We start from the raw sequence: 24,404 nt of genomic DNA on the forward strand, positions 1-24,404 counted from the left end.
TAGTTTTGCAACAGCTGGAGGGCCAAGGTTCTCCATCCCTGCTATAGATGTTGTCTGTATATACATAATGGTATATATCCCGTCCAGCACCGCCGCCTCATCTCAGTTAGATTGTCAGCTCTTGCGCCCAGGTTTTCTATTTCTTTCATTGTACAGCGCTGCAGAATATGCCGCTGCTATGTTCATTCCCAGAGACCCCAGTTCCCAGCCAGGACCTAGTCCCCACATTTGGGCTGTGTAGTCCACATGGTCCCTGCTGCAGAGATGATGCGGTGACAGCCTGGGACCCCGCCATGCTTCCCTGCCCCCCGTTACCATGACCACCGGTGAAAGCAAAAGGGCTGCCAGCGTAGCTGGACCCTCAGAAAGATGAGCGAGCGAGGGAGGGAGGGAGGGCAAGGCAGAGCTGATTCATAGGGACAGAGCGGAGAGAGGGAGGAGGGAGCGGTGATGGAGGAGGAGGAGGAGGAGGGAGCAGCTCTCAGCTTATTCTCAATGCAAGGCAAGGTTCTGCAGAGCCCGCACACAAAGAAGCAGCAGGGCAGCCTGACACGCACAATATCCAGGTATCCTATAGATCCAGAGCACCGTCAGGCTCCGCACACCTGCACAGAACCCGCAGCGCCACCGCACCTGCCGTATGGTACCCTGCACCCCAGCCATAGGGATAACACATCCTACAGAAGATACAAGGACCCTGACCCCCACCCTGACACTGAGCCATACGCTAGAGTCTACCCCACCGCTATATACTGGCAGCGCAGCACACACCCACCGCCGAGCTGCCACCGCACGTCACTACACGCTCATTGTGACTTATCGCACAGGACCGCAGCACTGTGACCCCCAGCAGGTACCAGCGTCTGCAGAACAATGGTTTCCGGATACTGGAATATTCAGCGTTCCCCGTCTGGACAGGGAGGTGACGGGGGACATGCCGCAGAATGACCGTAACACACCTTCCTCTGAGAATGGTAAGCAGGGGGTGTGCGGGGGGTGTGGACGTGTCAAGACGTGGGGCCTATTCCCTTGTGAGACCCCCCTGGTGACCATCACGTGATGCCATTGTGCAGTGACCCAGGGGTAACCTAATTCTATAGGGCCGGGATGTCATTGTGACACTGGGGGCCCCTGAGGCTCCTGGATACCTGACAACAAAAGCAGCCAGGTAACCCAAGCCGCGACCTTTGGTGTGACATCCATGTGACATACGCCAGACATGCGGCGGACACTGACAATGGAATTGGACAAAGCAATGTTTAGCTCTCCAGATTATGAAGTTATAATTTGTGGCGTTACAAGCGGGATGTGTAATAAGATCCAGACATAGCGATGCCTTCTGGAGTTTTGCATCTTTTTGCCTATAACTTTGCAGCAACTCAGGTGGATTCTCTAAGACCCTGTGACGTGTTGGCGCAGTGTGGCAGTCGTACGGCCGGTGACTACTTGCCCTTTAAATGGCTGCAGGCATTGTCTAGAAGATATTGATACTGGAGCCTGTCATTGTCTCGCTGCCTCGTGTTACATGAAAACAATGCCTAATGTTACTGTCTGCACAATGCAGCTGCCACAGTCGCCAGAGTCGCAGTGAAGTGATCCACCTGCGCAGGGACACACTGGATGATGGGGAATCACCTGAGATCATAGTGATATATAGTGAGGCGGAGAGCTGCAGGGGGTCCCGGTCCTGTGTGTGCATTGATCATGTGTATGGAGCCGTATATTGCTGACAGTGTCCTTACTGCTCCAGACTACATGCAGGCCCGGGGGCATTTACCCCATGGCCTATCTCACATATCTTATATGATTTGCTCTTTGGTCCCTGATGCATTTGATACCTAAAAAAAAGCTCAATAGAGAATTTATATGGAGCGTTACTATTGTGAAGTGTGATTCTCCAGCTGTTGCAAAACTTTAACTCCCAGCATGGCCAGACAGTCAATGGATGTGCATGCATGCTGGGAGTTGTAGTTTTGTAAGAAGGAGGTGCAGGGGGTGCAGTTTCACCAGGGCCCATAAGGACTCTCCCATATGAGTAGACCAGTACTCATACAAAGGCTGTCAGGGCATGCTGGGATTTGTAGTTTTGCAACAGCAGGAGAGACACAAGTTGAGAAACTTTGCCCATGGGGCCAATATAGTCTTTCCTATATGAGTAGACCAGTACTATAAGTGAGGCTTAATAACCGGGGGACCTGTCTCAGATATTACAAGGGGGTTCGGCAGCTTCATGTTACACCACTGCTTAAGAAAATGGGGCAAACAGAATATAGTTGATTTCGCCTGACGATAGGAAATGATGTGCAGTGTCCTGACAGCAGAGCTGTAGTGTGCGGTGCAGTGTGTGGATCAGGCCTGACAGCAGAGCTGCAGTGTGCGGATCAGGCCTGACAGCAGGGCTGCAGTGTGCGGTGCAGTGTGTGGATCAGGCCTGACAGCAGGGATGCAGTGTGCGGTGCAGTGTCTGGATTAGGACTGACAGCAGAGCTGCAGTGTGCGGTGCAGTGTGCAGATCAGGCCTGACAGCAGAGCTCCAGTGTGCGGATCAGGCCTGACAGCAGAGCTGCAGTGTCTGGATCAGGCCTGACAGCAGGGATGCAGTGTGCGGTGCAGTGTCTGGATCAGGCCTGACAGCAGAGCTCCAGTGTGCGGATCAGGCCTGACAGCAGAGCTCCAGTGTGCGGTGCAGTGTGCAGATCAGGCCTGACAGCAGAGCTCCAGTGTGCGGTGCAGTGTGCAGATCAGGCCTGACAGCAGAGCTCCAGTGTGCGGATCAGGCCTGACAGCAGAGCTGCAGTGTCTGGATCAGGCCTGACAGCAGAGCTGCAGTGTGCGGTGCAGTGTCTGGATTAGGACTGACAGCAGAGCTGCAGTGTGCGGTGCAGTGTGCAGATCAGGCCTGACAGCAGAGCTCCAGTGTGCGGATCAGGCCTGACAGCAGAGCTGCAGTGTCTGGATCAGGCCTGACAGCAGGGATGCAGTGTGCGGTGCAGTGTCTGGATCAGGCCTGACAGCAGGGATGCAGTGTGCGGTGCAGTGTCTGGATCAGGACTGACAGCAGAGCTGCAGTGTGCGGTGCAGTGCCTGGATCAGGACTGACAGCAGAGCTGCAGTGTGCGGTGCAGTGTCTGGATCAGGACTGACAGCAGAGCTGCAGTGTGCGGTGCAGTGTGCAGATCAGGCCTGACAGCAGAGCTCCAGTGTGCGGATCAGGCCTGACAGCAGAGCTGCAGTGTCTGGATCAGGCCTGACAGCAGGGATGCAGTGTGCGGTGCAGTGTCTGGATCAGGCCTGACAGCAGGGATGCAGTGTGCGGTGCAGTGTCTGGATCAGGCCTGACAGCAGAGCTGCAGTGTCTGGATCAGGCCTGACAGCAGGGATGCAGTGTGCGGTGCAGTGTCTGGATCAGGCCTGACAGCAGAGCTGCAGTGTGCGGTGCAGTGTGTGGATCAGGCCTGACAGCAGAGCTGCAGTGTGTGGGGCAGTGTACGGATCAGGCCTGACAGCAGAGCTGCAGTGTGTGGATCAGGCCTGACAGCAGAGCTGCAGTGTACGGGGCAGTGTCCGGATCAGGCCTGACAGCAGAGCTGCAGTGTACGAGACAGTGTCCGGATCAGGCCTGACAGCAGAGCTGCAGTGTGTGGATCAGGCCTGACAGCAGAGCTGCAGTGTGTGGATCAGGCCTGACAGCAGAGCTGCAGTGTGCGGTGCAGTGTCTGGATCAGGCCTGACAGCAGGGCTGCAGTGTGCGGTGCAGTGTGCGGATCAGGCCTGACAGCAGAGCTGCAGTGTGTGGATCAGGCCTGACAGCAGAGCTGCAGTGTGTGGATCAGGCCTGACAGCAGAGCTGCAGTGTGTGGATCAGGCCTGACAGCAGAGCTGCAGTGTGCGGTGCAGTGTGTGGATCAGGGCTGACAGCAGAGCTGCAGTGTGCGGTGCAGTGTGTGGATCAGGGCTGACAGCAGAGCTGCAGTGTGCGGTGCAGTGTGTGGATCAGGCCTGACAGCAGAGCTGCAGTGTGTGGATCAGGCCTGACAGCAGAGCTCCAGTGTGCGGTGCAGTGTGTGGATCAGGGCTGACAGCAGTGCAGTGCTCACATCTCCTGAGTTTGAGTTGAGGCTTCTGCTGACAGATGAGACATGTCAGCAGACTCCTGTCCATACAGAACACGTAATTCCTGCAGTGTTGTCATAGGGACCTCCTTGTGTGTAATAGAGGGTGACACTTATATAGATCAGCGTTCCTTCCGGGATAGAGATGTGTGATGGAATCATTGTCTCATACTGAAACATCATAGCGGCCAGTGCCACATCTCCCTCCTCGTAGTGAGGGACTCTATACTCCACGCTGGACAGATGCCTCCTTGTAATAAGAGTGGCTGCCTGCCCAGGAGAGCGGAGGGGGTGTCCTGGGGATCTAGGAAGAGTCACCTGAAAGCAGAGCTCACAGCGACGACGTGGAGATCTGTCATTCCTCTGTGTGACCACTGGTGATGGATGATACTACGATCAGACGGTCACAGACCAGGCATCAGACTAGGAAACCTTTAGAGTATTACAGGAACCAAAATGAGCTGTGAACATTTAGGGCCCTATTACACGGGACGATTATTGTGCGAATTATCGTTATCATTTTGCGTAAATGCAGCAACGATCAAACGACCAGCGAGAAATCGTTCATCGTTCGTTTGGTGCTAACACCAAAATCGTTGTTAATCATCGCTAATTGTTCGCTGTAATTCCGCAATCGGTCACTAATGGTTCATTGTAATTTCACATCGTTCCTTCATTTGCTGGGATCAGATGAAGTTACCGATCGTAGTTACGACCATAACTAACGACTATGATTCTGTGTAATATGGGGAACGATTTCTTATTATCGATTGTTTATCGTTTAATCACTAAAAATCACTTGGTTTAATAGAACCCTAAGGTTATATTTACACAGAAAGATTATCTGACAGATTATCTGCTAAAGATTTGAAGCCAAAGCCAGAAAGACTATAAACAGGGATCAGGTCATAAAGGAAAGCCTGAGATTTCTCCTCTTTTTAAATCCAATACTGGCTTTGGCTTCAAATCTTTGGCAGATAGGAGAGAGCAGAAGTCTACATGGAACAAGGCGCAGCAGCATGGAACGAGGCGCAGCAGGCCATCGCTGTGCTGAACGTTTTGCTTCAGCACATTGAAAGATCAGCATGTCGGCTGATCATGAACTTTCAACAAGCCCTACTACACCAGGCGATAATCGGCCGGAATGGTCAGTAATTGGCCAAGTACGGCTGATAATCACTTAAAGGTGTAATAGGGCCATTAGGCAGGGACGTTGCTAGGGTCATAAAACATCCAGGGCATGGGCCCTCTGAGTCGCAACTTGCGCTATAAGAGGTTGGATAAACAGCGGTATGTCTATCTAACACATCGTAATGCCCCATACAGGATATTAGACGTCTGAAAGCCTTAAGGGTATATTCACACGGGCGGGCTCGCAGCGAGATTCTCGCTGCGAGCCCGGCAGGTCCTGTCAGTTCCCATACACTACATACTTGCTGCGGTCTAAACAACCGCAGGGAGTGTGTAATTATACCGCGCTTAACCCCTTCTACTCCCGCCGGCTCCCCCGCTGTAAGCAGCATACATTACCTGTCCTTGCTGCACGGGTCCGGCGTCCTGCTCTCCCGCCCGGCCAATCAGTGGCTGCGGCTGGGCAACACACTAATTGGCCGGACGGGAGAGCAGGACGCCGGACCCGTGCAGCAAGGACAGGTAATGTATGCTGCTTACAGCGGGGGAGCCGGCGGGAGTAGAAGGGGTTAAGGGCGGTATAATTACATACTCGCTGCGGTCGTTTAGACCGCAGCAAGTATGTAGTTTATGGGAACTGCCAGGACCTGCCGGGCTCGCAGCGAGAATCTCGCTGCGAGCCCGCCCGTGTGAATATACCCTAAAAATAAAACCATTAACAAAGATGGGTGGAATTGGAATCTCCTGCATTGGCACCACCACAGTGCACATCCGGCCGAGTCTGAAATAGCACCAAACGCAGCCTGCGATCTAGAAGTGAAAGACACAGATCAAAGAGCCGAAGCCTCCTTGGCCCTAACGGGACGTGGATGACAGCGAGGAGGCCCCATACAGTGGAGGAGCCAGGAGTCCGGCTTCAGACTGGAGTCCCTGCTTCCTACAGGGCCAGAAAAGTTTGGGGCCAGCACCTATCTATTCGGGGCTTGGGCATGCTAGGAGTTGTAGTATTGCAACAGCTGAAGAGCCACAGGTTGGAGACCAGTGACATATGTAGATGATAGTGACGTCATATAATGTATTAATAATGGCGCCATCCCATACATCACACACCTGCATTGTCCTGCTCCATCACATGTGGAGGCAGTTCTGTCATAGCTCCGCTCTGCTATGTTAGGCTCTGACTCATAGTTGGGGGTTTGGGTCGTCCAGACATTGCTATCATAATGTATATGGCTGATGGTATCATGGTCACTCGGCCTCACGCCTAGGACTGATCCAGGTGGTGGGCCGTAGGGCGAGCGCAGAGCATCTGCCCTATTATCTACTCTTATTTTTATAATAAGCCAGTGATGGAGTCACCTGCCTCTATGTACGAGTCCCCGGCAGCCGACTGTGCCGAGAGTTCTGGAGATGGTGTGAGGTACTTTGGCATCTTTCACCTTGAAGGTTCTAGTTCTTAATATGACGTCCATGATAGTTCTGTTTTATAGGTGATTTACGCTCTGAGGGTCCCCGTATTTCTTGCACCATGTTCACTTTGGGGTGATGCAGTTCTAAGTGCTCCTAGCCATCAGCCGGCTCCAGTTACGTCGGCCTTCGTAGACTCCCCGCTCCTTCATTCGATGATCTATTCTGGATAGAAAAAAAGGGTCTTTAAAGTGTCTGATATAAGTTTTGAGCGGGGATGGGGGGGTCCGGCTAGATAGGACAAAGAGCGATAAAGAGCTGTGCCCACCTGGGTCTGGTTAATGCAGGTGTATCTCATAGAAAGGCTATAGCTCCTATACATACCATGTTTATTGATGGTATAGGAGGGGTATAATGTGCCAGCGCCCCTAGCAACCAATCAGATTCCACCTTTCATTCCTCACAGACTCTTTGGAAAATGAAAGGTGGAATCTGATTGGTTGCTAGGGGCAACTGAGCCAGTTTTACTGTACACCATGTTTGATCAATCTCCCCCATTGTGTTTCTTTTCCTCATTGGTTTCAGGATATCTGCTTGCTGTCAGTGAACGTGAACTCTTTACACGTCAGGCCCTGATGGCGCCATGTTGGAATTATGACTCTATAAATTTAGAAGATTTAAACATGAAGTTATCTGTGATCTTGTTGTAAGAGTGTGTGCCTCTGTACTTCGTCTATGAGGACATTGACACGTTTCTGTCCGCAGCTGCCGGATAAGAGGAGATTAGTGTGCACAGACGCTGAGACGTGTAAATCCTCCTGGCTCCGCGCTCGTATTGGTGACCCCCAGGATGGGACAGGACATGGGTATAGAGGGTACACGTGTCCTTCACTGTGATCCTCGGGGGTCATCTGCTAAGAATCATCAGATCCCATTGACCGGAGTGTTAATCTGCCCGGAGCCTGATAATAACATTATAATAATATCTGCGTCTCTAATCCCGGGATATGGGAAGAGACTGAGGCGCCGCACTGATATTACTGGGAGGGATGAGGAACAATGGAGAGGTTTAATCTCGTCTCTATCATGAAAACATCTGCTTGTAGAGTGCAGAGACGACCAATGGCTGTGTGACAGGACACGGTGGCTTGTGTAATGGAACCATGTTGGAACTATATGCTTTGTGTGATGGCTCCATATCAGGACTGTAAACCAAGTGTGATGGCTCCATGACTGCTCCCTTATAGGTTGCTTCATGACAGGACTGCCCCCACATGTGATGGCTCCATGACAGGACTGCCCCCACATGTGATGGCTCCATGACAGGACTGCCCCCACGTGTTATGGCTCCATGACAGGACTGCCCCACGTGTGATGGCTCCATGACAGGACTGCCCCCACGTGTTATGGCTCCATGACAGGACTGCCCCCATGTGTGATGGCTCCATGACTGCTCCCTTATAGGTTGCTTCATGACAGGACTGCCCCACGTGTGATGGCTCCATGACAGGACTGCCCCCACGTGTGATGGCTCCATGACAGGACTGCCCCCACGTGTGATGGCTTCATGACAGGACTGCCCCCACGTGTGATGGCTCCATGACAGGACTGCCCCCACGTGTGATGGCTCCATGACAGGACTGCCCCACGTGTGATGGCTTCATGACAGGACTGCCCCCACGTGTGATGGCTCCATGACAGGACTGCCCCCACGTGTGATGGCTCCATGACAGGACTGCCCCCATGTGTGATGGCTCCATGACAGGACTGCCCCCACGTGTGATGGCTCCATGACAGGACTGCCCCCACGTGTGATGGCTCCATGACAGTACTGCCCCCACGTGTGATGGCTCCATGACAGGACTGCCCCACGTGTGATGGCTCCATGACAGGACTGCCCCAACGTGTGATGGCTCCATGACAGGACTGCCCCACATGTGATGGCTCCATGACAGGACTGCTTCCTTATAGATTGCTCCATGACAGGACTGCCCCACATGTGATGGCTCCATGACAGGACTGCTCCCTCGTGTGATGGCTCTATGACTGCTTCCTTATAGATTGCTTCATGACAGGACTGCTCCCTCGTGTGATGGCTCCATGACAGGACTGCTGTCTCATGTGATGGCTCCATGACAGGATTGCCCCCAAATGTGATGGCTCCATGACAGGACTGCCCCCACATGTGATGGCTCCATGACTGCTCCCTTATAGATTGCTCCATGACAGGACTGCCCCACGTGTGATGGCTCCATGACAGGACTGCCCCACATGTGATGGCTCCATGACAGGACTGCTCCCTCGTGTGATGGCTCCATGACAGGACTGCCCCACGTGTGATGGCTCCATGACAGGACTGCCCCACGTGTGATGGCTCCATGACAGGACTGCCCCATGTGTGATGGCTCCATGACAGGACTGCCCCACGTGTGATGGCTCCATGACAGGACTGCCCCATGTGTGATGGCTCAATGACAGGACTGCCCCCACGTGTTATGGCTCCATGACAGGACTGCTTCCTCGTGTGATGGCTCATGACAGGACTGCTCCCTCGTGTGATGGCTCCATTACAGGACTGCTGTCTCATGTGATGGCTCCATTACAGGACTGCTGTCTAATTTGATGGCTCCATTACAGGACTGCTGTCTCATTTGATGGCTCCATTACAGGACTGACCCCACGTGTGATTACTCCATGACTAGACTGCTCCCTTATAGATGGCTCCATAACAGAACTGCCTTCTAGTGTCATGGCTCCATGGCAGAACTGCCTCCACATGTGATGGCTCCAAGACAGAACCGCCACCTTGTGTGATGGCTCTATGACAGAACTGCTCCCTTGTGTGATGGCTCTATGACAGAACTACCGCCTTGTGTAGTGGCTCCATGACAGAACTGCTCCCTTGTGTAATGGCTCCAAGACAGAAATGCTGCCTTGTGTGATGGCTCCATGACAGGACTGGGATGCGCCCTCGTCTGATGGCTCCATGACAGAACTGCTCCCTCGTGTGACGGCTCTATGACAGTACTTCCTCCTCGTATGATGGCTGTAGACAGGACTGCCACCTAATGTGATGCCAGCTTCCTCGTATGATGGCTCTATGACAGGATTGCTACCTAATGTGATGGCTCCATGACAGGATTGCCACCTAATGTGATGGCTCTATGACAGGATTGCCACCTAATGTGATGGCTCCATGACAGTACTGTCACCTCTTGTGATGAGATTATTTAATGATCTAATAAACGTGAGCCGAGCCCAGATAGTAATGCGGACATGTGACTGCCCTCCATGCGTCACTCCCTCCTCCTCACACCCACAGCTTCTCATTACTGATCTCATCACATCTTCTAATTACGACACATAAAACCCAGAGAGAAGATGAGACCCTTCCCGATTCCTTCCCGAAGCCGAGACCTCTACATGGAAGGATAAGACGCCATACCCGGATACATTGTCACCACTTATTGATTACCTACTATTGCTTATATACCACCAACCTATACTGTACAGACAGGTGTATACAATCTATTGCACTCTGGTATCAGCCATGCCAGGCTGGGGGGGTGGGGGTGACTGTAGGACAGGTATATACAGTCTATTACTCTCTGGTATCGGCCATGTCAGGCTGGGGGGGAGGTGACTGTAGGACAGGTATATACAATCTATTACTCTCTGGTATCAGCCATGTCAGGCTGGGGGGGGGGGCTGTAGGACAGATATATACAATCTATTACATTCTGGTATCAGCCATGTCAGGCTGGGGGGGAGGTGACTGTAGGACAGGTATATACAATCTATTACTCTCTGGTATCAGCCATGTCAGGCTGGGGGGGGAGGGCTGTAGGACAGGTATATACAATCTATTACTCTCTGGTGTCAGCCATGTCAGGCTGGGGGGGGGGCTGTAGGACAGATATATACAATCTATTACTCTCTGGTATCAGCCATGTCAGGCTGGGGGGGGGGAGGTGACTGTAGGACAGGTATATACAATCTATTACTCTCTGGTATCAGCCATGTCAGGCTGGGGGGGGGGAGGTGACTGTAGGACAGGTATATACAATCTATTACTCTCTGGTATCAGCCATGTCAGGCTGGTAGGGGGGGGAGGGACGGACTGTAGGGCAGGTATATACAATCTATTACTCTCTGGTATCAGCCATGTCAGGCCGTGGGGGTTTAAGAGGTGACTGCAAGCTGCTGGTTTTTAGGGTTATTGGCCCTTTAAAGGTTTTACAACACAACCCCCCCCCCCCCCTTTTGGTTTTGCCTCCGGTAAACACTTAGTGCAGGTCCGGCTGTTTTATTCATGAGGGTGAAGGAGGAGATGTGTAATTGTATCTCGTTCTCTCTGTACAGTATATATGGAGGCGGTCGTCCTCATCAGTGACAGCCCCGCAGGGTGATGGGAGTGAGAGCTGCAGTAAAGCAGAGGTTGTAATTGTTCTTTGGCCATGGTATTTGAGGGGCCCCGGCAGTGCTATAGGTGAGGTGTAACAGTCGGGGCCCCGGCAGTGCTATAGGTGAGGTGTAACAGTCGGGGTCCCGGCAGTGCTATAGGTGAGGTGTAACAGTCGGGGCCCCGGCAGTGCTATAGGTGAGGTGTAACAGTCGGGGCCCCGGCAGTGCTATAGGTGAGGTGTAACAGTCGGGGCCCCGGCAGTGCTATAGGTGAGGTGTAACAGTCGGGGCCCCGGCAGTGCTATAGGTGAGGTGTAACAGTCGGGGCCCCGGCAGTGCTATAGGTGAGGTGTAACAGTCGGGGTCCCGGCAGTGCTATAGGTGAGGTGTAACAGTCGGGGTCCCGGCAGTGCTATAGGTGAGGTGTAACAGTCGGGGCCCCGGCAGTGCTATAGGTGAGGTGTAACAATCGGGGGCCCCGGCAGTGCTATAGGTGAGGTGTAACAGTCGGGGTCCCGGCAGTGCTATAGGTGAAGTGTAACAGTCGGGGCCCCGGCAGTGCTATAGGTGAGGTGTAACAGTCGGGGCCCCAGCAGTGCTATAGGTGAGGTGTAACAGCCGGGGCCCCAGCAGTGCTATAGGTGAGGTGTAACAATCGGGGCCCCGGCAGTGCTATAGGTGAGGTGTAACAGTCGGGGCCGCGGCAGTGCTATAGGTGGTGTAACAGTCGGGGCCCTGGCAGTGCTATAGGTGAGGTGTAACAGTCGGGGCCGCGGCAGTGCTATAGGTGAGGTGTAACAGCCGGGGCCCTGGCAGTGCTATAGGTGAGGTGTAACAGTCGGGGCCGCGGCAGTGCTATAGGTGGTGTAACAGTCGGGGCCCCGGCAGTGCTATAGGTGAGGTGTAACAGTCGGGGCCGCGGCAGTGCTATAGGTGAGGTGTAACAGCCGGGGCCCTGGCAGTGCTATAGGTGAGGTGTAACAGTTGGGGCCGCGGCAGTGCTATAGGTGGTGTAACAGTCGGGGCCCCGGCAGTGCTATAGGTGAGGTGTAACAGTCGGGGCCGCGGCAGTGCTATAGGTGAGGTGTAACAGTTGGGGTCCCGGCAGTGCTATAGGTGAGGTGTAACAGTCGGGGCCCCGGCAGTGCTATAGGTGAGGTGTAACAGTTGGGGTCCCTGCAGTGCTATAGGTGAGGTGTAACAGTCGGGGCCCCGGCAGTGCTATAGGTGAGGTGTCCTTGGTACAGACTTTTTGTTAGGGCCTAAATCTAGATCATGGTGTGACAGGCAGGAATGGCGGCAGCAGGAAGCAGAGTCTGATTGTCACTTCGTGTAATAACAGGTTCAGTCTCCGTCTTATTCGCACGTCGGAGCAAATTACAGACTGGAGAAGAAGAACCTGTCGAGGAGGAAATGACTGAGGAGCGAGGGTAACCCGTCTTCATCTGCTGAAACTGCTCCATCACTCATCTACACGTAATATGAGGCTGGGGATTATAATACAACCTAATGAGAGTTCACCAGAATACCCCTATAAGATTTATACAGTCCAGTATACAGGACACCATATTCAACAAAACTGAAGGTGTAAAAACTAAAAGGATTGAGATGCAGCCTCTTGTGGAGGGTCCTATGCCCCCCGGAGTTACCTCTCACTAACTCTCTTGCCCAGTCCTCTATAACCACTGTCCTCTGTAGCTCCAGTCCTCTGAGGGTTTAGTCCCCTATGGCTTTCAGTCCTCTGTGGCTCCTGTCCTGAATGGTCCCAGTTTTCTGTGCTTCCAGTCCTCTGTGGCTCCAGTCCTCTGAGGGTTTAGTCCTCTATGGCTCCAGTCCCCTATGGCTCCTGTCCTCTGTGGCTCCAGTCCTCTGAGGGTTTAGTCCCCTGTGGCTCCAGTCCTCTGTGGTTCCAGTCCTCTGAGGGTTTAGTCTTCTGTGGCTCCAGTCTTCTGTGGTTCCAGTCCTCTGTGCTTCCAGTCCTCTGAGGGTTTAGTCCTCTATGGCTCCAGTCCCCTATGGCTCCTGTCCTCTGTGGCTCCAGTCCTCTGTGGTTCCAGTCCTCTGAGGGTTTAGTCCTCTGTGGCTCCAGTCTTCTGTGGTTCCAATCCTCTAAGGATTTAGTACTCTATGGCTCCAGTCCCCTATGGCTCCTGTCCTCTATGGTTCCAGTCCTCTAAGGGTTTAGTTCTCTGTGGTTCCAGTGCTCTGAGGGTTTGGTCCTCTGTGGCTCCAGTCTTCTGTAGTTCCAGTCCTCTGTGGCTCCAGTCCTCTATGGCTCCAGTCCTCTGTGGCTCCAGTCCTCTGAGGGTTTAGTCCTCTATGGCTCCAGTCCTCTATGGCTCTTGTCCTCTATGGCTCCTGTCCTCTATGGCTCCTGTCCTCTATGGCTCCTGTCCTCTGTGGCTCCTGTCCTCTGTGGCTCCTGTCCTCTATGGCTCCTGTCCTCTGTGGCTCCAATCCTCTGTGATTCCAGTCCTCTGTGGTTCCAGTCCTCTGAGGGTTTAGTCCTCTGTGGTTCCAGTCCTCTGTGGCTCGTCTTCTATGGTTCCCATTCTCTGTGGCTCCAGTCCTCTGAGGGCTTAGTCCCCTGTGGCTCCAGTCCCCTATGGCTCCTGTCCTCTGTGGCTCCAGTCCTCTGTGATTCTAGTCCTCTGTGGTTCCAGTCCTCTGAGGGTTTAGTCCTCTGTGGCTCCAGTCTTCTGTGGCTCCTGTCCTCTGTGATTCCAGTCCTCTGTGGTTCCAGTCCTCTGAGGGTTTAGTCCTCTGTGGCTCCAGTCTTGTGTGGCTCCTGTCCTCTGTGCCTCCAGTCCTCTGAGGGTTTAGTCCTCTGTGGCTCCAGTCTTGTGTGGCTCCTGTCCTCTGTGCCTCCAGTCCCCTGAGGCTTTAGTCCTCTATGGCTCCAGTCCCCTATGGCTCCAGTCCTCTGTGATTCCAGTCCTCTGAGGGTTTAGTCCTCTGTGGCTCCAGTCTTCTGTGGTTCCAGTCCTCTGAGGGTTTAGTCCTCTATGGCTCCTGTCCCCTATGGCTCCTGTCCTCTGTGGCTCCAGTACTCTGTTGTTCCAGTCCTCTGAGGGTTTAGTCCTCTGAGGGTTTAGTCCTCTGTGGCTCCAGTCTTCTGTGGTTCCAGTCCTCTGAGGGTTTAGTCCTCTATGGCTCCAGTCCCCTATGGCTCCTGTCCTCTGTGGCTCCAGTACTCTGTTGTTCCAGTCCTCTGAGGGTTTAGTCCTCTTTGGCTCCAGTCCCCTATGGCTCCTGTCCTCTGTGGCTCCAGTACTCTGTTGTTCCAGTCCTCTGAGGGTTTAGTCCTCTGTGGCTCCAGTCTTCTGTGGTTCCAGTCCTCTGAGGGTTTAGTCCTCTGTGGTTCCAGTCATCTAAGGGTTTAGTCCTCTGTGGTTCCAGTCCTCTGAGGGTTTGGTCCTCTGTGGCTCCAGTCTTCTGTGGTTCCAGTCGTCTGAGGGTTTAGTCCTCTGTGGCTCCAGTCTTCTGTGGTTCCAGTCGTCTGAGGGTTTAGTCCTCTGTGGCTCCAGTCTTCTGTGGTTCCAGTCCTCTGTGGCTCCAGTCCTCTTCTCATTGGTGAACAGGTGTGGTGAGCACCCCGGGGGACATTCTAAGCAGAAAACTGTGTATGCGGCTGATTTGGTGAGTGGGCTGGATGTGGAGGGGCATCCTATATGTACAGACCTTCTCATATTTTGGTGTCTGTGGAGAGGAGGGGGCTTTGTCTATTTCAGTATGAAGATGCCTCATGTAATGAAGTAGTGATCGGTTCCTATGTCTGCCCAGTGTTAGTGATGAAAAATATGATGCAGGATCTTTAGATATGGAGGTCTATGGGGGTCTCAGATCTAATATATAGACTCCATCACATATATCTCCTGCAATGTGCTGCAACAGGTTCTGGAGTGATGGTGGATGCTGGACCAGGCTTGCCAAGTGATGGCGACAACTGTATAAAGTCCAGGCGGCTATATACTCCCTGCACCGATACATTGTAACGGATTATCAGGATGGGTTTACCCACTGTGAGAAGTATTATGTCTGTATGGGCTTCCATTTGCTGGCAGCAAGTATATATGTGTAACACCACCTAATGGAGCTTCCAGTGTAAGGAGGGGGGTTTTGGTTTGTTTCACCTTCTCACTCTACCTAAGTCTTGACAAGATCTAGCGTGGTATGCAGGAGGTCGTCACTCTTCTGCCAGGGGCTGACTCAGGAAACCCCCACCTAGGTTGGTACACACTCAATACACTATAAGTGATATACTCTCAGAGAGAAGTAACATGGAACCAGGAACCAATTTAATGCTTGGTAAAAATCAATACTGGGCTTAACAATGGGGTATGAAGAAACAGGGAATGGATATGACATAAACATAAATGTGGCAACACAGAACTCTCCCCCTGACAGTGGAAAATTTCAGCAGGAGGAAGGCGGGTTGTTCGGTAAAAAGGGTGACTAGTGTGAGCACTCTAACAATGTAGACTCTAGGAGGTGACTCTCATCACACACAGTCACTGCACACCAAGCCTACCCACACATACATCCACACTGACTATATGCAATACGTGAGGCTGCAGCCATATAGTAAGATAAATGTCTATACGTTGGGGCCCAGTTGTCGAGCTTTAGAAATTGTTGGTGCACTTAATAACAAAGGAATTGCAGCTTGAACAATCCACCAGGTCGCAGCTCTTGTGAACAGATTCCAACAAGGTCTAAGCTGGGAGTCTTTATTTGTCACTGTCCGGCCACAGCTTCACCAGCCAGGATACAAGGGGTTACTCACTCTTTTGCTGCTGATCTACACACCAGGCTCAGTCCAGGAGCAGCAGCATTTAGGAGGGATCTCCCAGAGTGAGTGGGTGGCAGGATCCTCCTCACTGGACACACAGGAGCTGGGGGGTCCTGTCTGGGATCAGTCCTTCCTGTCTCAGCTGTCAGGTCTCTCTCTGTTACCTCTAACACAGCACAGGCGGTGGTCTCCTCTCCTCTGACACAGCACTGGCCAGCACAGGCGGTGGTCTCCTCTCCTCTGACACTGGCCAGCACAGGCGGTGGTCTCCTCTCCTCTGACACAGCACTGGCCAGCACAGGCGGTGGTCTCCTCTCCTCTGACACAGCACTGGCCAGCACAGGCGGTGATCTCCTCTCCTCTGACACAGCACTGGCCAGCACAGGCGGTGGTCTCCTCTCCTCTGACACTGGCCAGCACTGGCGGTGGTCTCCTCTCCTCTGACACTGCACTGGCCAGCACAGGCGGTGGTCTCCTCTCCTCTGACACAGCACTGGCCAGCACAGGCGGTGGTCTCCTCTCCTCTGACACTGCACTGGCCAGCACAGGCAGTGGTCTCCTCTCCTCAGACCATGCACTGTCTCTCTCTGGCTTTCTTCCTCTTCCTCCCAGTGCAGCATCACTTCCTGCTTTCCTCCGCTTACTGTCCCAGGGAGAGATGAGAGATGTAGTTCTCCCTAAATCCTCTCCAGGGGTTATATATATATATATATACTGTATATATATATATATATATATATATATATATATATAGTATGATCTATGTGGTAGATCTCTTCATTAACCAATCTTCGGCCTCATTCCAGAACTCTTCTCCTTCCTGGTAGAGACTTACAGTAATGTTCCTTGCGCCGGTGACAGGCGAGGAGATAAGACCATGGCTGTCACAGGGGATTCCTGCTCGGATTAATCAGGTTATTGCCGCCACGTTTGCCGGAGTGCGGCGCCCCCAGATATAGTCAGATCACATGTACTGAGGACACTTCAAGGTTACTGGATGAGACTGCAGCAAATCTGAAAGGAGAGAAGCCGCCGTGTGACCCCCGAGGATGCCTTCACGGATCCGGAGCAATCCGCGGCAGCAGATCGCCAGCTCTTGGGATCAGAACACACCGGGTTATTGTCAATGTTTCTCACGTCTTTGTTGGCACTCGCAGGTGTTCAGGCCTAAAGGTCACTGAGAATGACAGGAGACCTTTAACCGGTTCCAGGCGACTTCTCCCGGACAATGGCCGCCCTTCATTTCCTTCCGCGTCCATCCCACCAAGTCGCCGCATCTTCCCGTCTTTGCAGTGACATTTCACGCCTGACACAGCTCAGACTGAAACCAGACGGAGATTACAGCAGGTGAATGGGCCGAGTGTATGACCCGCGTCACGTCTGTCCTGCCGCCACGCTCAGGGATGGGGGGGGCCTCTCGTTATATATTATATATCTGATGGAAGTGTGATGGAGATGGGGCGACCCGTGCACCGCTGGGTTATGGGTTGTCACCCAGAAACGGAAGTAAAAGTTGTCAGAGGACGCTTCTCTGTGTCAATCATAACTTAATGCAGGGAGGACAATGTCTCCTGCCTCCTCCACACTCCATCAACTTCACTGAAAGAAGTCGTAAAACCTGAAGATCGGTACGTGACAGCGGTCAGAAGTAATGACAACTGACGGGGGATAGTATATAGTGACAGCTCGCAGAGACAACAACGATAGAGGGATCTTATACCGTATTACCGCCAGCTGTAATCGGGTGTCAGCGAGCAGGACATACAGTACGTCGGGTATTATCAGCCATCCTCATCAGTGTGCTGTTGTCCTCTGGTATCAGCCAGTTCTGGAATTCAGGAAGAAGCTCAGCATCAGCCATTTACCTGCTATTATGGGTCTCCCAGACTATATAGACGTTTACAGCTCTGTCTCTCCTTATATCGTCTTGTGCTGAGGGGGTTGTGTGCTGTATATGGGGGGAGGCTTGTTTTTTTTATGACTTTCCTATACTATCTGTAGGAAATTTATATTTTCTTTTTTTTTTTCTTTTCTGTTTTGTTTATAATTTACTTTCCGTTGACTTACATTATAAAAAAAAAAATGGTATGGTAACAGATCCATGTTATTCTTTCATGTACACAAGGACGTGGTTTGCTGCACTTTTCTGTACATTGAAATTAAACAGTGAAACTGATGGAAGATACAGTGTGAATGGCGCTGTACTCAGATGTCATATATATTGATGTGCAGCACGTTTCCGCAGATGTTTCAGCAGGTCGCAGCAGCTCCATAGCAATCAATAGTCCCAGTATGAATAGTGCAGTACGGCGCACGTATCTGTATTTGTGACCTATTTATATCGGTATCTCAGCCAAATGAGCCAAACCAAAGGGGTAAAAAAGACAACCTGCATCTATATATATGTGTATCCCCCCACCACAGTGCTCGGGTATCTAAGGCAGCTTCCACAGACAATGAATAGGGCGGTGGTAAAGGGGACGGTGTGCTGTTCACTGAGCCTGGTAATGGGGGTGGTGTGCTGTTCACTGAGCCTGGTAATGGGGACGGTGCGCTGTTCACTGGGCCTGGTAATGGGGATGGTGTGCTGATCACTGAGCCTGGTAATGGGGGGGATGTGCTGATCACTGAGCCTGGTAATGGGGGGGATGTGCTGATCACTGGGTCTGGTAATGGGGACGGTGTGCTGTTTACTGGGCCTGGTAATGGGGGCGGTGTGCTGTTTACTGAGCCTGGTAATGGGGGGGATGTGCTGTTCACTGGGCCTGGTAATAGGGGTGGTGTGCTGTTCACTGAGCCTGGTAATGGGGGCGGTGTGCTGTTCACTGGGCCTGGTAATGGGGGCGGTGTGCTGTTAACTGAGCCTGGTAATGGGGGCGGTGTGCTGTTTACTGGGCCTGGTAATGGGGGCGGTGTGCTGTTTACTGGGCCTGGTAATGGGGACGGTGTGCTGTTCACTGAGCCTGGTAATGGGGGGGATGTGCTGATCACTGGGCCTGGTAATGGGGGCGGTGTGCTTTTCACTGGGCCTGGTAATGGGGGCGGTGTGCTTTTCACTGGGCCTGGTAATGGGGGCGGTGTGCTTTTCACTGGGCCTGGTAATGGGGGCGGTGTGCTTTTCACTGGGCCTGGTAATGGGGACGGTGTGCTATTTACTGGGCCTGGTAAAAGGGGGTGGTGTGCTGTTCACTGGGCCTGGTAAAAGGGGGCGGCGCCTTCCTGAAACGCGTTGTTTCACCTCTGTTTGGATCATACATGAACAGACGTCTATGACAGCAGATTACTCCGTGTCCATTTCGGTTCCAATGTGAAATTCAGTATCCTGTTCTGGAGACCCCCGGTCCCGGCAGCCGGGCCCCCTTGATCATTCACCGATCCGCTGTACTCTGCATAGGGGGAAACTTACAGGAAAATAAGGAAATTAACAACCTATCGGTGCTACACATCTATATTTGTTTAGGCAGAAGTGTGTACTCCGCGTACAGAGGTTTTACAGCCTCAGGCTTCGGCTGCGTCTGATCTCGGTGACTGATCCGGCGGCAGGTGTGCGGTACAGCTGGGGACGCACATGCCGGACTCCGACATCCTTATATAAATTGGGGGCTATTAGTGAAATTGCTCCAGTCTTTATGAATATGCAAAGCCGGAATGAATATGGGACACCGGGGTTATACATCTCTACGACGGAGGAAATGAGCAATTACAGCGATTTATTGCCGCCATCCACAGAGCGCTCAGAGATGAAGGACGTTTCTGTACACGTCCTAATAAAAGACGACCGCACTCTGCGGGACTCCAGTCACATCTCCTCACCGTCACGTCTTTTTCCGTATACACGTGTATGTGTGTGTATATATATATATATATATATATATATAGCCCGGCTCTCAGGGTTCGCTCACACCTCACAGATCGGATACATATAACGTGATTATGTGAGAAAGGAACGGAAGTAAGACGGGGAGAAGCAGCAAGGACGCCAAAGAATCACTCGAAGGGACAGATCTCATTCATTCCTGTGACTGTAGCATCAGCGTCATCAGGATCCATCTGTTATAGAAGGGATGGGGAACCTTAGGCCCTCCAGCTAAAGCGTCAGCTGTCCGGGCATGATGGAAAGATTCCCCGTCCCTAATGTAGAGTATGAGCCGCCATCTCTGCAGACAAATAGAGAGCTGGTATAGGATTAGGATATATATATATATATTGTAGGGATCTTCCCGGGGGATGGTGTGTTAGGACACAGTTCAGGCAGCAAACTTGGACTTAAAAACAGCTTTGGTGTTTATTTGTAGCATAAACGGTCCAGCAACGTAAATACAGCAACACCGTGCAGTGAGAATAAACAAAACAAAAAGTCCTGCCCGTCTGGGCGCTTACTAATACAACAGGTTACCTCTCTGTCACTTCACTTGGCAGGTAATATTGCAGGGTGTGCATAAGCCCCAGCTCCCAGCGAACACACCATGCAGGCTGTTCACTCCTGTCTGAGAGCCTCCCCTGCACACTGAGCTCACCTTTTGCCTTCTCAGGCTGATTGGGATCAGAGCTCACCTGATCCCAAAACCCATACTGGATCGAGGGGGAGGGAATGGCAGATCCCACTACCAACCTATCCACCATTCCAGTAAATCCAGGCCCGGTAAAAATAAATAATAACTCAGCAGCATAGCACTGCTGAGCAACAGATCCCTCCTGGACTTACCATCTCACACTACGCATCAGCCTAGGTGAGATGTACACCCCCTCGAACACATCTCCAGTGACATGTCCACATATCCCCCCCCTCTTCTTCAGACCGGAGGGCTGAGCGTTTTGTCCCCACAGGCAGTGTACCCTTGATAGGGCGTCAGCATTCGCCTGTAATTTCCCTGGCCGGTGTTCCACAGTGAAATTGAAGTTTTGTAGGGACAGAAACCATCTAGTCACCCTTGCGTTTTTTTCTTTGTTAAGCTTCATCCATGTTAGGGGGGCATGGTCTGTCACTAACTTGAATCTCCTGCCTAGCAAGTAGTACTTCAGGGATTCGAGGGCCCACTTCACTGCCAGACATTCTCGCTCAACTATGGCATAGTTTTTCTCGGCCGGGGATAGCTTCCTACTTAAGTACATCACCGGGTGCTCCTCGCCATTCACGACCTGTGAGAGGACGGCACCTAACCCTGTGTTAGAGGCATCTGTCTGTACTAGAAACTCTCGCCTAAAGTCAGGGGTAACTAGCACAGGCTGTTGGCACAAGGCAGACTTAAGGCTTTGAAAAGCCTTCTCAGCCTCTGGAGTCCATGTCACCATTGCGGACTTCGCACCCTTTGTCAGGTCAGTTAGTGGGGCTGCAACTGAAGCAAAATTCGGCACAAACCTTCGGTAATAGCCCGTAATACCCAGGAAAGCTCTGACCTGTTTCTTTGTGAGGGGTTTGGGCCAATTCTGTATTGCCTCAATTTTATTTAGTTGTGGTTTCACTAACCCCCTCCCAATAATGTAGCCCAAGTATTTGGCCTCCTCTAAGGCTAGTGCACACTTCTCTGCATTGATGGTTAACCCCGCATCACTTATGGCATCTAACACCGCCTGGACCTTACAGAGGTGACTTTCCCAATCAGGGCTAAAAATGACCACATCATCGAGGTAGGCAGCAGAGTAGTCCCGATGTGGTCGCAGGATCAAGTCCATCAACCTCTGAAAAGTGGCAGGGGCTCCATGTAACCCGAATGGCATTACTACATATTGGAAGAGCCCATCAGGGGTGGAGAATGCAGTCTTCTCTCTAGCCTTAGGAGTGAGTGGGATCTGCCAGTAGCCCTTAGTTAGATCAAGGGTAGTTATGTACCTGGCATTACCCATCCTTTCTATCAACTCATCTACCCTGGGCATGGGGTAGGCATCGAACTTGGAGATCTCATTTAACTTTCTAAAATCATTACAGAACCTCCAAGTTCCATTGGGCTTTGGGATTAACACAATCGGGCTGGACCACTCGCTCTGGGACACCTCAATGACTCCTAGGTCAAGCATACGTTTTACCTCGGATGATACCGCCTCCCTCCGTGCTTCTGGTATCCTATAGGGCTTAAGGTTTACTCTGCTTCTAGGCTCAGTTTCAATATGATGACTAATGAGATGCGTACGCCCTGGTAGGTCAGAAAACTTGTCTTTATTTCTCTGCAGGAACTCCTTAGCTTCCTGCTTCTGGGACACTGATAGAGTATCACCAATCCTGACCGGAGGGATTGGTGGTGACAGATGACCAACAGGATTTGTCGCCACCAAGGATTCCCTGTCTTTCCAGGGCTTGATCAAGTTTATGTGATAAACTTGAAAAGGCTTCCTTCTACCTGGTTGGTGTACCTTGTAGTTGACCTCACTGATCTTCTCTACAATTTCATAGGGACCCTGCCACTTTGCTAAGAATTTGCTTTCTACCGTGGGAACAAGTATGAGTACCCGGTCACCTGGGCTAAATGTCCTGATTCTTGCAGAACGATTGTAAATTCTGCTTTGGCCCTCTTGCGCCCTCTGGAGGTGTTCCCTTACTAGGGGCATTACAGTGGCTATACGGTCCTGCATTTGTGCTACATGCTCTATAACACTCTTGTATGGGGTGGACTCACTTTCCCATGTCTCTTTCGCTATATCCAACAAACCCCTAGGGTGACGACCATAGACTAATTCGAAGGGAGAGAACCCTGTGGACGCTTGGGGTACTTCCCTAATAGAAAACATCAGGTAAGGTAGTAAGTGATCCCAATCACGACCATCCTTTTCCACCACCTTTTTTAACATATGTTTCAGGGTTTTATTAAACCTCTCCACTAACCCGTCTGTCTGTGGGTGATATACAGAGGTTCGTAGGTGTGAGATTTTAAACAGTTTGCATAGCTCTTTCATTACCTTTGACACAAATGGGGTACCTTGGTCGGTCAAGATTTCCTTGGGGATCCCCACCCTGGAAAACATATAAAACAATTCCCGTGCAATGGTTTTAGAGGCAGTGTTTCTTAGGGGTACAGCCTCAGGATAGCGGGTCGCGTAGTCCAACACCACTAGAATGTACTGGTGTCCCCTAGCCGACTTTACAATGGGACCCACCAAGTCCATTGCGATCCGGTCAAAAGGTACCTCTATGATGGGGAGTGGGACCAAAGGACTGCGAAAATGTGACACTGGAGCGCTAAGCTGACATGTGGGGCAGGACTCGCAGTATTTTTTTATGTCAGCATAAATCGCAGGCCAATAAAACCTCTGGAGGACTCTCTCCTGTGTTTTATCTGTCCCCAAGTGGCCCCCAAGGACATGATTATGGGCCATGTCGAGTACCTGACGCCGGTACGACTTAGGCACCAGAAGCTGTTCCACCACCTCATCATTAATCCTAGTGACTCTATATAAGAGATCATTAGTCATAGAAAAATGTGGAAACTTTTTCTCAGCTTCTGGCTCCTGAGGTACCCCATTCATAACAGTGACCTGCTCTCTAGCATTTTTGAGAGTGGGGTCCTGTAATTGTGCAGTACCAAAATTATCCCTAGACACCTCTAAGTCTGGAACATTCTGCGCAGTGGGAGGAGCCTCTTCCTCACCAGCCAGGACCTGCAAAGGAAAAGCATCATTTTCATCCTGTACATTTTTATCATTTACCGTGGGTAATGCAATAGACTTAGGGGTATCCTCACTCCTTTCAGGGGATTGTTGTTTTCCCCATAGAGCCCAGAACAAAGGAAAATCACGCCCCAATATCACATTATGCATAAGGTTTTTAACCACACCCACTTCATACTGTACAGCGCCTAGTTCAGTCCCGACATTAGCCAGCACTATAGGGTAAACCTTTGTATCGCCATGTATGCATACCACACTCATATGTCTTGCTGGCACAAAGTCCCCAGTCACCAGGCTGGCATGCACCAGGGTGACAAGGCTTCCTGAGTCCAGCAACGCCTTAACAGGGAAGTCATTAACAGTAATGTTGCAGACTTGTGGTTCAGTCTCTAGTCCAGTGACTGCAACAAAAGACTGCTCCGCAAATAGCGACTGACGCCGGCTAGCGTCACACTCCATGGGCTCAGTGGTAAGAGGGCAATGGGCAGACATATGTCCCGTCTCATGGCATCTCCAGCACTGGATAGGGCCTGGTCTCCTTGGCAGGGAGTCCTTTTTAGGGCCACTTAGCCACCGGGGACCACCACCAGTCTTTTGCCCCTGAGACACCTCCTGAGCGCTCTTCCCTCTATCAGCACCCCTCCACACTCCCCCAATAGATGGAAGTCTCTTACCAGCTGAAGGCACAGGTCTGGCACTCCGGGGAGGTGACGGTGCTGCAGGAACATCACGGAGGTAGTCCTCGGTCGCCTGGAACCTCTCCACAAGGCTGACAAGTTCGTCGGCACTCTTAGGGTCGCCTTGTCCCACCAAGCGTTGCAGATCAGCAGGAAGGGCACGGAGGTAGCGATCCATCACGACCCTCTCTAGGATCTGTGCAGGAGTAGAGGTGTCTGGCTCCAACCACTTTCTTGCCAAATGAATCAGGTCATACATCTGGGACCTCGCTGACTTGTCCA

General features: G+C 51.9%; 1 protein-coding gene across 1 annotated transcript in view; it reads left to right on the top strand.

The window, feature by feature from the left end:
* The first annotated feature begins 863 nt into the window (after window positions 1–863).
* LOC138800643 (myosin-M heavy chain-like) overlaps window positions 864–24,404 on the top strand; it is a 60,602-nt gene continuing 37,061 nt past the window's right edge. Inside the window, exon 1 of the mRNA XM_069982464.1 lies at window positions 864–974. The gene's annotated coding sequence lies outside the window, so the exon portion shown is untranslated. The remainder of the gene's footprint in view (window positions 975–24,404) is intronic.

The sequence above is a fragment of the Dendropsophus ebraccatus genome, chromosome 9 (assembly GCF_027789765.1).
Source record: "Dendropsophus ebraccatus isolate aDenEbr1 chromosome 9, aDenEbr1.pat, whole genome shotgun sequence".
In the NCBI taxonomy this organism is placed as follows: domain Eukaryota; kingdom Metazoa; phylum Chordata; class Amphibia; order Anura; family Hylidae; genus Dendropsophus; species Dendropsophus ebraccatus.